This window comes from Acomys minous, assembly GCF_964271855.1.
Source record: "Acomys minous genome assembly, chromosome: 19".
NCBI lineage: Eukaryota > Metazoa > Chordata > Mammalia > Rodentia > Muridae > Acomys > Acomys minous.
In genome coordinates, this window is record NC_140499.1 from 56,182,404 (window position 1) to 56,199,876 (window position 17,473).

The following is a 17,473-nucleotide window of genomic DNA, read 5'->3' on the forward strand; positions in this document are numbered from 1 at the left end:
ACATGTGTGTATGTATGTGCATGTGTGTGTGATACTACCAGAACAAGTAATAAAGCTGAGTGGACTCATAGTCCCAGTGAGTGAAAATATCCTCAGAATGCAGGGGCATGGGGAAAGTCAACCACAAATAGTTCTATAGGACAATCGAACCACCTAAACTGTGGAGCTCAAGCCCACAGTGACGACTTCCCTGCAGCCAGCCAAAGCTCCTCCGATAGGAGGAAGCAAGGCGCCCCAGTCTTGCCAAGGAATGAGATGATGCCTCAATGGAGAGTCTCAAAGTTGGCAGGAGGTAGCTTTGAAGGTGACACGCAGAAGGCAGGGCCCTTTCCAGGGATCACCCACCCCAACATGGAGGCTTTGGTGTATTTGTAAGGCAGTCTTGCTCTTCTCAGAGTCCTCAGAGGAGCAAGCAGCACACATTCTGCACAGATTTCTGGAACTCAGCCTTTGCCTAGTGGGACTACAAAGGTCAACTGTCTTCTGTGTCCCAAAGGGAAATGGAAGTTTGTGGTGTCAGACCACATGTGTTAGTTTCTTCCTTGCATTTGGATCTGAAGCTGTCAGCTCAGGAGACAGTTATAGTCCTGAGTGTCATGGTCAACAACTAGACTCTACTCTGACCTGACCGAGCAAGCCTGGCAAGTCACCACTTAGAGCAGTGAGCACATCCTTCTTGCTTTTTCCTCTCTACTTGAAGCAAAAATGCAAACACCATTATGTATCTAAGAGAAGGAAAGCCATTTTACGTATCTGGCCCCAGAACCAAATTCATTTTAAATTCAATTTTGAGGCAATGTTGTTTCCTCTTGAACCTCCCTAAAATGAGAACCAAACTGAGTTTTCTAATCGGGGACTAAATTTTTTTTTTAATTGAAGAAAAAAAAGACTATTCTCTGAATAAAATGCACCAAAGCCCAACTCTTGATGTCACTTGAGCAAAGCAGTTGTGAAACATCTTCATGTCACATGCTTCTTTTGGAACAGACTAGGGCACAGAGGTCTGAAAATAATTTGATATTACTTGTGTGAAAAGTTCAAAGCAGTAGAAGATGAAATTTAAGGCCATTAGTCAAAAGTTGAGTCAAGGTCTGGACTAGATCAGACTAGAGTTCACAGTAGCATTACGCCCAAGCTGAATATGTTAGAACCAATAGCAGGTAGGCAGGTCACCTCAGGCCAGACAGAGGCCAGCAATGGGCCAGGCAAGCAGGGGGTTAACCAGGCGAATCACGCAGAGGACCAGCTAAGAAGGGCTCAGAGGTCTGGGTCCATATCCTGGAGGTTGTCAGGAGTGGGAGGAAGAACATGAACAGGAAAGAACAGTATCGAACACTTAAAATACTAAAAGGTTCTCTGGTTATAGAAATGACGTCATAAGCTGACTGATCTGGACTGGCTAACCTAGGCCAAAATAGTCAGGAGGTGGCATCTACAGTTCCCTAAAGGCTAGACTGGAAGTCTTGGTGGATTCTGCATATAGCACACACTGCTAAGATATTCAGTGGCTGGACTGATTGACAGATGTTTGACTGAGTGGATAAGTGAGTGAGCAAGTGAGTTACTGTATGTGTGTATGGGATGCGTGTTTGCTCTTAACATGTCAGTATGTATTTAGGATGTAAAGATAAGTTCTGAAAAGACAAATTGGTATTAACCTTGCTTCCCTCCCGCCCTCCCACCTCCCCCCCCCCCACTCTAATAATCAGGCACATTCCATCTGGTGTGTCTTTTCCATGGCCCTGAAGGTGTCCTTTAACTATAAACTTGACACAAATGACCCAGCGATGTTTGCAGGACAATATGCCATGCACCAGCCAGCCAGGAACAATGCTCACACCTCGGGCTCCAATTCCTTTGTAGCTCATTCTTCCTCAGGAGCAGCTAAAGGAACACGTGGTGGTGTCACGCGCATTCCTGTCCCCCAAAGCCTTGTCTGTCTTAAAGCAATCACCAAATATCTTGCAAGTCAGAAATGAGACTATGCTCTCCCACAGTCAGTTAAATAACAGAACTACTCTAGAATGCTTTTGGTCTTCTCACCCCACACCACGTAGCTTTCCTACTGGCCAAGCAGAGTTACCGCTTTCTGTCCCCATGCCTCCCTCACTCACACACCTTTCTGCTTTTCTCAAGCGGTTCTCCGGCGTGGAGAGTTGTTTCCCATGTATCTTCAATAGGTCTAAACTCTACCCTTGTCCGGCCTCAGATGACCTTTCCTGGTTATTTTTCTGACATTACTCAGTCGAGGCACACTGTTACTTTGCACCCTTACTCTAATTTATTCCAGGCCCCTGGCTGAGCCTTGACCAGTGGGTTTCATTTTCATCTTTCCACCACTTTCCTTTAAACATCTTAACCCAAGTAATATCAAATTATTTCAGGCCTCCGCGCTTCGCCCTCCTCCACAGGCTGCAAGCCTGACTCTGGAATGTCACTAGGTTCAAGCAACCTAAGGCCCTGATGTGGTTAGAGGCGCTGCCCTGGTGGATTGGCTGAACCCCATCTCCTGGCACAGATGAGCATAAGCAGCCCAACTCCATTGGGTTTGCAAGAAATTTGCATTTGTGCGGTTCTCAGAAAGAACTTGGTATATGAGCAAATAGCCAAGAGGAGTAGGAAAGAGAACACACTTTATAACAACACAAATAGAGGACCCGAGGACTTGCTTCCACATGGAAGTCCAAAGGAAGGACCCCAGGACATGCTTCCCACCCAGATGGAGGCAGTGCCTGGTTGAAATGAAACAACACAAGAGAATTCTGGGGTGAGAAGATTGTTCTGTTATCTGAGACACAAATTCAGAAATGTGTTAAAATACATAGAAATGACAGTGAACATTTTAAGCAATTGTATTGCATGAGTTTTTAAAGTTTTAAGTTTGTTTTTGGTTTATTGTAAAGGGCAAGTCGGCCTCCACGTCCTTAGTGCTGGGACCATAGGTATATGGCGCCACCTTAAAAAAAAAACAAAATTACACCCAACAATTTTTAAAAGTATTTTACCAGAGAAGTCAACTATACATGAATGATAAGTCATTATTTTTCTAAAAATAGCCATCAGTAAGGGTCTGATCAATTACTTACTTTTTTTTTCATTTACTCAGCTCTAAGGAGAAAAAGCAGTATCAATTATGTGTTGGGAAGACGGAGGATGGAAAAATGTTTTATTTTGAACAACACTGTACAGTTCAAGAACATTGCCCTTCAGTAAGAGCAACACCAAACTTAATTTGCAATTTCCTCTCTTGTGTATATTAAAACAAGGCCCTAATACAAACACAGCATACAGAAAACTTTCTTCAACTAATGCACTCCTGCACATTGATTTCCGTGTATTATTTCTTATCTAATTAGTTCAGTTATTTCAACTAACCCTGGCTGCAGGTAATGCAGGCAATTTGCTTAAGAGCCATAAAACTGTGTGTGCTTTTATTGTTATGTTTCCAAAGCATGCAATCATTTCATCATTTGACACACCTAGTCAGGGTCATAATTCATTTCTGTACTTTTTAGGAATTGCGTGGCTACATGAAAACCTGCCTACGTGGGTCCTAACTTTCCTTCCATGGTAACTCTCACAAAGTGTCTTTACATCCGTCAGGTTTCCATCCTCACTGGGTTCTGTCCCAATTGAAACCCAGGCGGAAGTGAGAAAGGACTTAAGTGAGTTCCTAGTGGGAGCCAGAGACATGCCAGATTTATTTATTTATTTATTTATTACAAATTGTTTTTTTTCTCCTTTATTAATTTATTCTTGTTACATCTCAATGGTTATCCCATCCCTTGTATCCTCCCATTCTTTCCTCCCTCCCATTTTCCCCTTATTCCCCTCCCCTATGACTGTTCCTGAGGGGGATTACCTCCCCCTGTATATGTTCATAGGTTATCAAGTCTCTTCTTGGTAACCTGCTGTCCTTCCTCTGAGTGCCACCAGGTCTCCCCCTCCAGGGGACATGGTCAAAGGTGAGGCACAGAGTATGTGAGAAAGTAATATCCCACTCTCCACTCCACTGTGGAGAGTGTTCTGTACAATGTCTAGATCTGGGTAGGGGTTTAAGGTTTACCGCCTGTATTGTCCTTGGCTGGTGCCTTAGTTTGAGCGGGACCCCTGAGCCCAAATCTGCCTATCATAATGTTCTACTTGTAGGCTTCTAGGACCCTCTGGATCCTTCTACTTTGCCATTCTCCCATGATTCTCTCATCTAAAGTCCCACTAAAATGTCCTCCCCTCTGTCTCAGTTTCCTGGTAAGTGAAGGCTTTCGTGGGACATGTCCCTTGGGCTAATATGCAGATATAAGTGAGTATATACCATTTGAGTCTTTCTGCTTCTGGGTTAACTCACTCATTATGATCATTTCTAGCTCAATCCATTTATCCACAAATTTCGGGAATTCCTTGTTTTTAATAGCTGAATAGTATTCCATAGTGTATATGTACCACAGTTTCTTTATCCATTCTTCTATTGAGGGACACTTAGGCTGTTTCCATGTTCTGGCTATTATGAATAAGGCTGCTATGAACATGGTTGAGCTAATTTTCTTGTTGTGTGCTGGAGCATCTTCTGGGTATATTCCAAGGAGTGGAATAGCTGGGTCTTGAGGAAGTCCTATTCCCATTTTTCTGAGATAGCACCAGATAGATTTCCAAAGTGGTTGTACTAGTTTGCATTCCCACCAGCAATGAAGGAGTGTTCCTCTCTCCCCACATCCTTGCCAGCATGTGGTGTCGCTTGAATTTTTGATCTTAGCCATTCTGATGGGTGTAAGATGGAATCTCAGAGTTGTTTTGATTTGCATTTCCCTGATGATTAAGGAGGTTGAGCATTTTCTTTAAGTGTTTCTCAGCCATTTGATATTCCTCTGTTGAGAATTCTCTGTTTAGTTCCAAGCCCCGTTTCTCAATTGGGTTATTTGGTTTGGTGGTGTTTAATTTCTTGAGTTCTTTATGTATTTCAGATATTAGACCTTTGTCAGATGTAGGGTTGGTGAAGATCTTTTGATGACATGAGAAGATGGAATGATCTTCCTTGCTCATGGATTGGGAGAATTAACATAATAAAAATGGCCATCCTACCAAAAGCAATCTACAGATTCAATGCAATCCCTATCAAAATACCTACACAATTTTTTAAAGACATTGAAAGTTCAATTCTGAACTTCATATGGAAAAACAAAAAACCCAGAATAGCTAAAACAATCTTGTACAATAAAAAGTGCTCCAGAAGAGTCTCCATACCTGATCTCAAACTGTACTATAAAGCAATAGTAATTAAAACAGCATGGTACTGGCACAGCAACAGGCTGGTTGATCAGTGGAATCGAATCGAAGACCCAGATACGAATCCACACTCATATGGTCACTTGATTTTCGACAAAGAAGCCAAATCCATTCGATGGAAAAAAGATAGCATCTTCAACAAATGGTGCTGGTCTAACTGGATGTCTATGTGTAAAAAAATGCAACTGGACCCATATTTGTCACCTTGTACAAAACTCAAATCCAAGTGGATTAAAGACCTCAACATAAAACCAGAGACACTAAGTCACTTAGAAGAAAAAGTGGGGAAGAGCCTGGAACATATTGGCACAGGAGACAACTTCCTGAACAGAATACCAACAGCCCAGACATTAATGTCAACAATTAATAAATGGGACCTCATGAGGCTGAGAAGCTTCTGTAAGGCAGGAGACACTGTCAAGAGAGCTAAGTGACCTGCCAGATTTAAAAGCTGCCTAATTTCGATTCAAGTTATGAAAGTCTTGCCGCGTGGGGAAGGCACGGACGGCGTCTCTGACAGCAGAGCTCACAGAGGGCAGCGGTAGCCCAGCCAAGTGTTGCTGTTTTGAGGTCTTGGCTTGGGTGTTTTCCACTCGATCATGCAAAAACAAACAGGGCATAAAAACTCTCCCCTTGTTACTGTTCTGAAAAGCCTCGCTCCGCAGCCAGGTTACACGCACTGCATTTTTACGGTGTGTCTCTATTTTGCATAACAATAATTGGTATATGTAATCAGCAACAAAAATGACTGTAATGTAGGGCGGGGGAAATTCTTAGCCAAGTGTTCACGCTACATTAGTGTCCATCCTGAACCAATGTACTCGCTGCACACGCTCTCACAGAGGTAAGAGACTAAGCCTTGTTTTTAAAGAAGAAAAAGAAAAAGAAAAGGCCTCTGGGGATGGAGAGATGGCTCCTCCGTGGTTTAGAGCACTTGATGCTCTTGCAGACGACCCAGGTTAGATTTCCAAAACCCCCCATGGTAGTTTACAACTATCTGTTAACTCCTTTTCCAGTGCATCTGGTACCCTCTCTGACCTCCCCCAGTACCAGGCACACATACTCACATGCAGGCAAAACACCTGTATACATAAAAAAAAAAAAAAGTAAAAATAAGTAAATCTCTCTCCTTTTTTTTTTAAACTTTCTGTGAAAGATGAAACTGTTTCCTCAGTTCTCTGCTTTAATGGGAAGCATTAGGTGAAATTTACTGGTGCCTAGACTAAAATCAAAAGGAAAGACAGTCTCCAAGCCTTCCTGTCTACGCTCCCTTCTCTTTAAAAGTGCTTCACCATTTTCTTTCATGTTCACTCATATGTGGTTTTTTTTTCCCCCCCTTGGAAGAAATTTTGATTGTTAGGGGCAAGAAGCTTCTCCAACAATGAGCCATGAAATCTTTCCAGGATTCTCTTACCAAATTTTCTCTGAAAAACCTTAAGTCAAACGTTTAAAACAAGCTTTGCGCAGAAACAAATATCACCCTGGAAACCAGAAGGTCAGAGCCCTTCAGTACTTGCCACGGGCAAGTGAGAGCGCTCTGCTGAGACGAGGCAGTCCGGTAGGACGAGGGAGTAAAACTTAAGTATGGAGTAAAAGGGAGAGGCAGGCAGCGCCACTACTCAGGATAACTGCAAACAAGGCCAGGATGCGCCACTCCACCCAGACAGGCTTTAGGCCGGCGTGCGCCGTATCCTCGCACATAGCCCGCTCCTGCTTTCTGAAACCCTTTCCCACAATGCTCAAATCTGCAAGGTGGAGGAAGTGCTCTGAATGAAAACTGAGGAGAAGCGGAACTCGTACCTGGTCTCCAGTGCCGACTCTCTGCACAGAGACAAACAGCTCAGGAAATGTCCGTCCCATAAGTGTGAAAGCTCACCTCTAGATCCTGAGTGTGTGCGAGTCAGGCTGGGTCTGTGACCTACGAACAGTCACCGCCCGCCCGCCGTGTGGGAAAGGGGACGACAACTCCGCTGTGTTGTATCGCTATTACAAGTTAACCGCACTCTCTATCTTTAAGGCCCAGAAAGGGGGGAAAACCAGTATCAATTTAGGCTTCACTCTCACAACAGGCAACCTCCAGGTCAAGTAGAAAGTGATCATATTTTTTGAAGAATTTAATCCCATCCCCAATGGACAGGGCGGTGCCTTCCTGTCTCGTGTGGCTTTGTTTTCTTACTAGTGTACATCAGCCACAGCTTGACAAACCTTCTCAGTCCTTCAGGTTTTGAGTTCATTGAAGTCACCAAATGCCACCCTTCCTGAATGCTGCATCAGCCTTCCTCACCACATTGAGAGAGCCTTCTTCCTCTGCGCACCCCCACACCAGCTTTGGGGACCCTTCTTCACTAGCTGCCCCTTCCTAAATGGTGGGGCCGAGAACAGCACCCCAATTCCCTGGCTCCTGTGATTTTTCTCCCCAGTTCCTCTTAGTTTTAGAATTTCATGTACATTTTGGTGCGCCCCTGAGGCCCCAGCTACGTTATTAAACTATTATTGCCGAACAATATTCCCATTAATCACCGTGACAGATGGAAAGCAGCCCCCACTCACGGTCTCTGAACTCAACGTCAAACACTCCCAGCGCTAATGGAGATGACGTCAGCCAGGAATTGGCCCTAAGAGCTTCTGTTTCAGCTCCGCCTCCTCCCTATTACTCTTCATTGCTGTGCCTTTTTTTTTCTTTTCTTTTCTTTTTCTTGTCACAAGACTCCATACTTCTTCTCTACAGAGAAATTCCTCAGGGAATTCTGGGAAACGGTTTTCTGTTGACAGACACCATGTAATGATGATAAACGATGGACAGGCCAGCCTCCTAAAAGCGTTATTCCCTGAGCAGCCAACGTGGAGCACTTCCCCAGTTAACACAACCGCAAGCTGCAGACCTGGAAAAAAAATTCCCTCTTCAACCTCCTCTCAGAGATTAGGGGAAAGAAGTGATACTAAACAGAAAATGTAAATCACCTGTGAGGTAATGTGCCCCAAATGACGCTGTGGGAGTGTTGAAGGCACTTAAGTAGTTTCTCTACAGAAGAGCTTTGTTTTCACTGAACTGTGGAGGGGGTGTTGGTCCTGTTTGCTTTCCCTGAATAAGTTATAGCTTGAAGAGGGAGCTCCTCACAGCAGTGAAAGCCGCCCTCTGAAAACATGGAAACTGGAAGCTCGGGCACGCAGTGCTGTTCTCTAAGTTAAAGCCATTTGCTCCTCTACTCTCCGTAAGATGCTCTTTCATAGGTACCTCCAAAAAAGTAACTGTGCGTGTGTGTGCGTGTGTGTGTGTGTGTGCGTGTGTGTGTGTGTGTGTGTGTGCGTGCGTGCGTGCGTGCGTGTGTGTGTGTGTGTGTGTGTTAACTGAGAAAAAGCTTTTTCATACAATATATTCTGATCATGGTTTCCTCTCCCCCAACCCTCACTCCATGCCCTTTCTTTCTCCCTCTATTTAGAAAGCAAACAGGCAATATACATTCACAAAAAAAGCAACCCCCTCAAAAAAAAAATTCCACAACATCAGAACCATAAAGTACTGACAAAAGACCAGGAAGACAAAAACAAACGAACAAAGCAATAGGAGACCAAAAGTCTACAAATCACCACTGCGTTCATTTTGTGTTGGCCATCTACTGCTTGACATGGGGCCTAACCCTGAGTGTGGCTAATATACCCAAAGACATTCCACTGGAAAAAAACGAATTATTCCTTAGCAAACAGGTGTCAATTGCAAATAGTTTCTTGGTTAGGGGTGGGAACCTGCGTTCCCCATCTCAGTGCCGGGCCCCCAACTGCTTGATGTATTATAGGCCCTGTGCATTCTCCTCCAGTCTCGGCAAGTTCATGTGTGCCTGAGTCCTGTTGTAGTAGAATACCAAGTAGCACAATTTCTAGCTGAAGGAAAAGGCAATATTGAAACAGGGAAGTTAGTTAAACCTTCTCTGCCACATCACTGAAAGATGCTTTTCAGAAGATGGTCCATCATCAGCTTGTTCAATGAGCAAGTTCTACTCCACTGATACCATTATGGGAGAGAGAGAGAGAGAGAGAGAGAGAGAGAGAGAGAGAGAGAGAGAGAGAGAGAGAGAGAGAGAGAGAGAGAGAGAGAGAATCAGAAAGGAAATGTATCAGACAGCAGAGTAGCCCTGAGCCCAGCTCGGTACCACAGTCTTACAATACAGCACTGGGGAAGCTGAGGTGGGAAGGGCTCCACCTGGAAGCCATTCTGAGTTACACAGGGGCTTCCAGGCCAACCTGAGCTATACAGTGAGACTCTGTCTCAAAAGATCCAAAGAAGAAAGAAAGAAGGGAAGGAAGGTAATGGGCAGGGAGAGGGAAGAGAAGAGAAAGGAAAATTTTAAAAAGAAACCCAAAAGGCAGCTCTTCAGCTAACACTTTCTACCTCTCACATTTGTTTTTTACCAAAGGCCAAATGTGCCTTGAGGTCTAACATGATAGTCACTGGCTACATGTAATAGTTCTGATTTTTAATTGCTTAAACTTAGATGAAACAAAAGTATTGATTTGTTCAGTCAGCAGCCTTACTTCAAGGGTTCGGTGGGCACAGGGCACAAGTGATGGGCATTTTGAAACATGAAAGTTGCAGGGCGCTCTCATTGATCTGCTTGGGCAGCACCCACATAGAGAAGCTGTTCATTAGTACAATCACCATGGAAACAAGCTCTGGCAACTCCGGGACTTTATATCACTAAAGTGGTGATGTACTGAGCCATTCATTGTCTGGCCACAGAATGGAGGCAAAACACAAATCAAGATCATCAGAAATGTTACCCACTCGACAAACATTTGTTTTTGTTTTGTCTTGTTTTAAGCAACAGTGGAACTTGCTAAAAGCACAGTAAAATGTACAATTCCCAGTTTGAAATTCCAGGAGTGTAAAGCACAGAAAAAGGTAGTTTTGGGGGAGAAAGCATCCATTGCAAATAACCCTAAAGTAAAATGCCCATGCAAGCAAGCAAGCAACATAAAACTAACCCACCTTCCACTACTAAACACTTGACCAGAGTCATTCTGGTTCCCAATGCTGAAATCCTGAGGTCTGAGCAGAAAGATCAAATCGCTGCTCCTCCCAAGTTAGTATTTTCCATGGAAGATGTGGTTTTAGCTGTTGTCAGTCCCAGCTCCCACTGGAACGCACTTCCATAGCCCCCTAGCCTGCTGTCAGCCGGCTGCCCAAGCTGCCCTTCCTTCCCACCGTGCTGTTCCTAGTGGTATTTTGCAATAAGTCAGAAATAGCTCACTTCGCCACTACCTCTGCTCAAAAAAAAAGTAAACTTCATTTCCCCTCTGTTTTGGAAAAGAAAAGTTTTTCAAAATAACAGACTCATCAGATCAAAGGAGCCTGACCGTGTATACAACAAGCCCAAGGCCTCGCTCCGCTGACTAAGAGTCATGAGGGAGCAGCAGCTGCAAGTTCCCTTTCCCGGGGTCGCACGGAATGCGAGAGAATCATGGCTACTGAGACACGAGGGAGGGGCGGATGAGAGAGAAAAGTCCGGTGTCCAGTAAGCCCTTCCAACTTCTGTAACCTCTAAGTTGTCTACTCTTTTCATTCGCGCTTGAGAGACTGTGGCATAAGAGAGACTCAGAGACAGAGAACACAGCTCTGTCTAATGCTAAGAGAAGTCAACATCTGAGTCAACGCTCTTTCCTGAGCATCCCTGTGAGAATCATCCCTAGCATCAAGTGCAGAACCCCACCCCATCCTTGCATGAACCTCCTTGACACCCATGTCCTTACCAGCCTTGCCCTCAAGTAAGTGTGCCTGGCATCCCCAGATTCTGTGTGGCAACTGGCAGGTTCTGATTCACTCTCGCCCTCGCTCTCGCTCTCTCTTGGTTGGAGACGGAGTTTCTCTGTGTAGTACTTACTCCTGGCTGACCTTTCTGTAGACCAGACTGGCCTTGAACTCAGAGATCCTCTTGCCTCTGCCTCCTGAGTACTGGGATGAAAGGGGTGCGCCACCACTGTCTCCTGGCAGAGTCTCTTTCTTCCTTGCTTTGTGTTCAGACTCCTCCCTGGATAAATGCTTCATTGTCCATCCTGTGTAATTTTAAAGAAAATTCACTTAGCATCTTCAATAATCATTGACTGTGCCATGTGCCAGCGTTTCAGTAAGACGATAGTCTACAGGGAAATGGATGGCAACCTACAAAGAATGAGAGCAAGCTATGCAATGTGAGGCACAAAATGTGCAGGTCAGTGATTTGTCATTACTGGGTGGACTCTGGCACCTCCAGTGTGGAGATCAGCTGGTCAAGAATTTCCAACCACAGAAAGAACAAGGGCTTGGTGGTGCTTAATTTCTTGAGTTCTTTATATAGTTTGTATATTAACCCTTTGTCAGACGTAGGGTTGGTGAAGATCCTTTCCCAGTCTGTAGGCTGTCGTTTTGTTCTGTTACCGTATCCTTTGCCTTACAGAAGATTTTCTGTTTCATGAGGTCCCATTTATTAATTGATTGCCTTAGAGCCTGAGCTGTTCAGGAAGTTCTCTCCTGAGCCAATGAGTTCTAGGCTCTTTCCTGCTTTTTTCTTCTAACAGATTTAGTATATCTGGTTTTATGTTAAGGTCTTTAAAGCACTTGGACTTTAGGTTTGTGCAGAGAGATTAAGGATCTACTTGCATTTTTCTATATGTAGACATCCAGTTAGTCCAGCACCATATGTTGAAGATGCTAGCTTTTTCCATTGTATGGTTTTGGCTTCTTTGTCAAAAATCAAGTGTCCGTAGGCGTGTGGGCTTTACTTCTGGGTCTTCAATTCAATACCATTAGTCAACCAGCCTATTTCTATGCCAGTTCCATGCCATTTTTATTACTTTTGAGAACAGGGATGGAGATTCTTCCAGAAGATCTTTTATTATACAGGATTGATTTTGCTATTCTAGTTTTTGTTTGTTTGTTTGTTTGTTTTTCCATATGAAGTTGAGAAAAAATTAAACACCACCAAACCCAATAATTTAAAATGGGGTACAGAGCTAAACAGAGAATTCTCAACAGAGGAATATCGAGTAGCTGAGAAACACTTAAAGAAATGCTCAATGTCCTTAGTCATCAGGAAAATGCAAATCAAAATGACCCTGAGATTCTACCTTATATCTATCAAAATGGCTAAGATCAAAAACTCAAGTGACAGCACATGCTGGCGAGGATGTAGAGAAAGGGGAACACTCCTCCATTGCTGTGGGAGTGCGAACTTGTACAACCACTTTGGAAATCAATCTGGCACTTTCTCAGAAAATTGGGAATAGTGCTACCTCAGGACCCAGCTATACTTCTCCTGGGTATATACTCGAAAGATGCTCTACCATACAACAAGGACATATTTCAACTATGTTTATAACAGCTTTAATCATAATAGCCAGATCTGGAAGCACTAGATGTCTGTCAACCAAAGAATAGATAAAGAAACTATGGTACATTTACACAATGGAATACTATTTAGCTGTCAAAGACAAGGAAATCTTAAAATTTGCAGGCAAATGGATGGAACTAGAAAGGATCGTCCTGAGTGAGGTAACCCAGACCCAGAAAGACATGCATGGTATACACTCACTTATAAGTAGATATTATCCCAATGTAGAAGTCCCCTGAGAAACTCCACCTAGTGGGGTTGAGGACAGATACTGGGACTTGCAGCCGGACCTTGGGAAAAGAGCTGAGAGTTATTTGGAAGAGTGAGGGTGGGTCAAAGGACTCAGAGGTGGTCAGGGGCTCCACAGGGAGACCACCAAGTCCAGCAGATCTGGACCCAGGGGCTCTGAAGAAACTGATGCACCAACCAAGACAGTGTGGAGTACCTAGACCTCCTCTTCAGATGTAGCTGATGGACAGCTCATGCTCCATGAACTCGGGTGCCTGTGATTTGATCACCACCCCTCGGCGGGGAAGCCGTGGGGACACACAGAGGAAGGGGATGCAGGCTACCCTGATGAGACCTGATGGGACTGTGATCGAATAGTGGGGAAAGAGGCCTCCCCCACCAGAGGTCTAGGGGAGGGAAATTGAGTGGGAAAGGGAGGGAGGGTGGGGACTGGAAAAGCAAAGGTATAACAATCAGAGTGAATAAATTATAAATAAATAAATAAATCGGTGAGGGCATTCCAGAGTGTAGAAGCAGCATGAGCTCCTAATGAAACACCAGTGAAGGGATACATGTCCAAGAAGGATAGAAGCCAGTGAAAGAAACGGAGTAGTGTAGACCAAGAGATTTTAGGGACCGAAGATTACCAAGAGACACGGGGCCAAAAGGCTGTTGGGGCCAGTGAGGAAGAGGAGCGTGAAGGTGTTTTCAGGTTTGTGATGGGCATGTTGAGTTTGAATAGAGGTATTTATTTTAAAAGGTAAAAGAGGAAGCTGACACTTTGAAAGTTGTCTTGATGGAGATGGTGACAGATGACAGAGCAGAAGTGAGCGTCCGCTGGCTGAGTGTCGGGTCACAAGCAACTGCTGTACTTCCCGATGCGTTTTAACTATGCTTCCCCTACTTAATTTTAAAATAAATATAACCTAAAGAGAGGGGACGAGCTGAGAACAGACATTGTGGAGGGCTGGAGTTCATAAAAGAAAGGCCAGTGAAAGGAAGGAAAAAACTTAGAGGAAACATAAAGGTTGAGACAACAATCTCAAAAAGCAACAACAACAACAACAAAAGAAGTCTGAAAATGGGCCCAAAGCATTCATCCATTGATTCAACAAATATTTATCAACACCTCCATATGTAAAAAATGATTCTGGCTAGTGAAGTCAGTGCGGGGGGGGGGGGGGGGGGTTGGGGGAGTGGAAGCCCGCGCACACACACAAGCAAGAGCCACACTCTCACAGACTCACTTCCTGGTGATAAGTGGCAATGCCAGACGTCCCCCACCTTTGGAGACACTCGAGAAAATGAGAGCACGCGTTACATGGATTGAGCAACTACAGCCTCGAGTTGCCACTATCCAGGGACCTCGAGAAGATATTTTAGTGGGCCAGTGGCCTCGGAAGTCATCATGCATGTCTGTTTTTGCTATGCATGTCTGTTTTTCCCATAAACTCTCGGCTGCTGCCCACATACAATAGCTAGTAAACACTGGCCAGCTGTACTTATGAATGAGCGACAAGGGTTTAGGGAACAAGTGTTTGGTGAAGCAGCCCAGAATGAAACCTTAAACCAGTCGATTCATTCACTGGATGTTTGTTAAGTAGAAGGCTGTAAGTTGCACTGGTCGGGGTTTGGCTGCTTTTTTTTTTTTTTAGAATTAATTTATGTTAGGCAGGGCTTTAACAGAAAAGCAAAGTAGAATAAAAGGATTAGGATAGGCACCGGCTTTATACAACTATAGAACTGGCAAAGAACTTGGCAGAAGACTATGCCTCCCATGTTTCGGTGAAGGTCTGAAGTTTGCCAGAAGTCTGAACACTCAGACCAAGAGTAGGTGCACGTGATGTAGGGAACCTGTGAGGACCGCTCGGAAGCTGCGTCTTGCTCCCACCATTCCGACCTCAACTGGATACACAAGAAGACACTGGCATCCTTTGCTAGGAAGTTGACCTGAGATTCAAAGGAACCAAGAGGGGAGATTCAATAGGCGATGGGGAGGAGTGGAGTCTGTCTTGCCAAGGAGACGTGACAATAAGGCAGCTCCCGGGCAGGGTGGCAGCAGCAGTGCCTTCCGCTAGCCTTCGGAGCCTATCACCTACTGCACCACCTCACCTTCCAAACCACACACATCTGCTTGTCGCAAACCCCGCCTTCACCCTAACCCCGAGCCACAGACAGGGAAATTCTAGGCATCTTAACAAAGCTCCACAGTCTTCCCTGGGTGATGCCCCCTTTTTAAATGTCCTGTGTTATAAAAAAACAAAACAAAACAAAGCAGTGACCAAGTCATGCCTCTGTATAACTGCCCTCAACTGTCATCAAATAGAGTCAGGGGGTGACTTTACCTATCATGGAATGATCTAATTAAGTGACAGTCCCTCTTTTGGCATTCTGTAACTTATCTATTGTGATAAATGCTAGGGAAATAGAAGGAGGAAAGAATATTCAAATAGGAAAGAAATACTAATGATGATACAAATCTATGTACTGTGACTAGTCATGTGGTCATAGTTGAGATTTATAACTTCCTTCTTCCATTACTAATCCCATATCCCCTGGGTCCCCCAGCATGCACTTCAGCTCAGATGTATTCCTTATTGCACCTGTTGTTTAGCAAGTCTCAATAAACCGGACTTAACCAATTCAATATTTCCTGCCTCCACCCCGTGGCCACAATTGCTTATTGATACTCTGGCATGAGAAAGTCAAGTATCCAGAGGGCAATACAAGGGCCAGCTTCATAGGAGCATTCCTGCCCACCCCTCCATGGGACAAGTCATCAAAACAGCAGAATTCAAAGTCTCTCAGGCAGGAGACAAAGACTTCAGGATTAAAGTGAATGGAATCATTTCTGTTTCCTTTCCTTCATCCCTTGGATACGGGGATGCTAGGTAGAAGAACAAAAACACTATAGACATTACTTGCTGATTCACCCTCAACATCATGACTCTAAGGACCTTGCTTCAGCCATGCCTGGTGTTCTCACCCAGCTGGCCCTCCAATTGAATCATAAAAGACCATTCCACCATTCCTTCTGGCTGCTTCAGGGTGCTGGGGAAATGCTGGGGACCAGTGGGCTCCATGAGCAGGAACCTCCTGCCACCCTTCACTGGCTAGAATATAAGTCCGTTGGTCAGAAGCATACTGAATGGAACAAGCCATCCTAAGAGCTCACAGATGGTGATTTTGGCAGAAACAGGGAAGCTGACTCCAAAGTAAGCATGAGAGTAAGTGTCGCCCCTTCCACAGCCAACATGGTCCAATGTCGTCAATCCACCAATGGTCACCGGCCGGTTCCCCTAAGAGGCAATGAAATAGTAAAGCCTGAGTCTTGACCTTTACTGTTGGCAGGTTGGGAAGCCAGCTATGCTGCAGCCCCTTTCCCTCTGGTGCACAGAATCTGGCGCTGCCTACACATGACCTCTTGCCCTACTGCTGTGGTCACTTGGTGCATGGACCCAAGGGCAAATGCTAGTGGGGACAGCGACAGGATTCTACAGGAGTGATCCCTTGTATCATGAGTATTTACATCATCCTCTCTGATGCCACGCACTCTCTGGTTAGCATTCACATGGGACACATTCACGCTCTCCCGATTCCGTGAGGTTGATTCCATGCATCTCAGCCTCAGACTTCCTTGTCACTGAAGACCAAGGATGTTCCTTATAAATCTTTTAAGAGTCTGGCCAAATCATTAGACCTTGTCTCTGGATCAAGCCATCTGGTTCTGCAAGCCCAGCAGGCAGCTGTTCTGTGCACAGTGGTCAGCATCCTTCCCACTGGAGTACTGCTTTAGCCATTGCCCATCCAAGCCACCCACGAGTGGGAGCATGTGCTGTCACCACGCATGCTCAGGTGATGCCAGCTCGTGGTACAGAACCCTTAAACACTAGAAGCACACTTTCTAGCCAGTGTAAGGAGAAATAGAATTTTTTTATGACAAGTTATAAAATGGCTTGCCAAATAAAAGGGAAGTTTGAAAAGACAGACTCAAAGCTCAGTGTCCAGGAATGACTTCCAACGCCATAACAGAATCAGGCCACCAAGGAAGCTGCTGGCTTTACCATGACCAAGGTGCAATAAAACCAGGAAGCCCGTAGATTAAATCGGAAGCTATAAACCTGCTAAAAAGAAAACATGGGCCTCCGTGGCTATCATGTCATGTCAAGCTGGTTTCACAATATTTTATTGTATTTAATTTTATTCCAAATCTCATGAAGATACCTCCTAATGAAAGAATTAAATTACATTCAAGTTTGTGAGTACAGAGGTACTCTGGGAAATGTAGTTCCAACCTCCCAAAGTCTATAGGACAGAAAGAGAATAATGAGGGGGTTGGTATTCAGGTTACACAAGCCCACTGTGTTCTACAAAAGCTGGTGGTTTCAGAGTAGCTTCTCCCTTTAGAAGTAACATGAATGTGTCTCTAGGCAAAGAGGGAAATATACAGGGGAAGATGTGATAAGGGATTGGGAGAGAACTGACAAAGCAATGCATAAAAAGGAGAGAAAGGAGTCAGGTCAACACATAGGTAGAAGGTAAAGCATTAGAGCAAAAAGAAATTTTGTGCCACAGAATAATGAGCCATAGAATTATTGAAGGGA

At 44.6% G+C, this 17,473-nt stretch overlaps 1 long non-coding RNA gene across 5 annotated transcripts in view; it reads right to left on the reverse strand.

Moving 5' to 3' along the window:
- Window positions 1–17,473, reverse strand: part of LOC311590642 — a 185,977-nt gene that overhangs the window by 133,045 nt on the left and 35,459 nt on the right. The window contains exons 4-5 of one of the 5 annotated variants that reach the window (XR_014776945.1): window positions 11,157–11,328; window positions 7,828–8,162 (exon numbers count right to left, since the gene is read on the reverse strand). The exons of 3 other annotated variants lie outside the window; for them this stretch is intronic. This is a non-coding gene — a long non-coding RNA (uncharacterized lncRNA). Of the gene's footprint in view, window positions 1–7,827; window positions 8,163–11,156; window positions 11,329–17,473 lie in introns of those variants that run through there. One more of the 5 variants, XR_014776946.1, reaches the window with a different exon arrangement.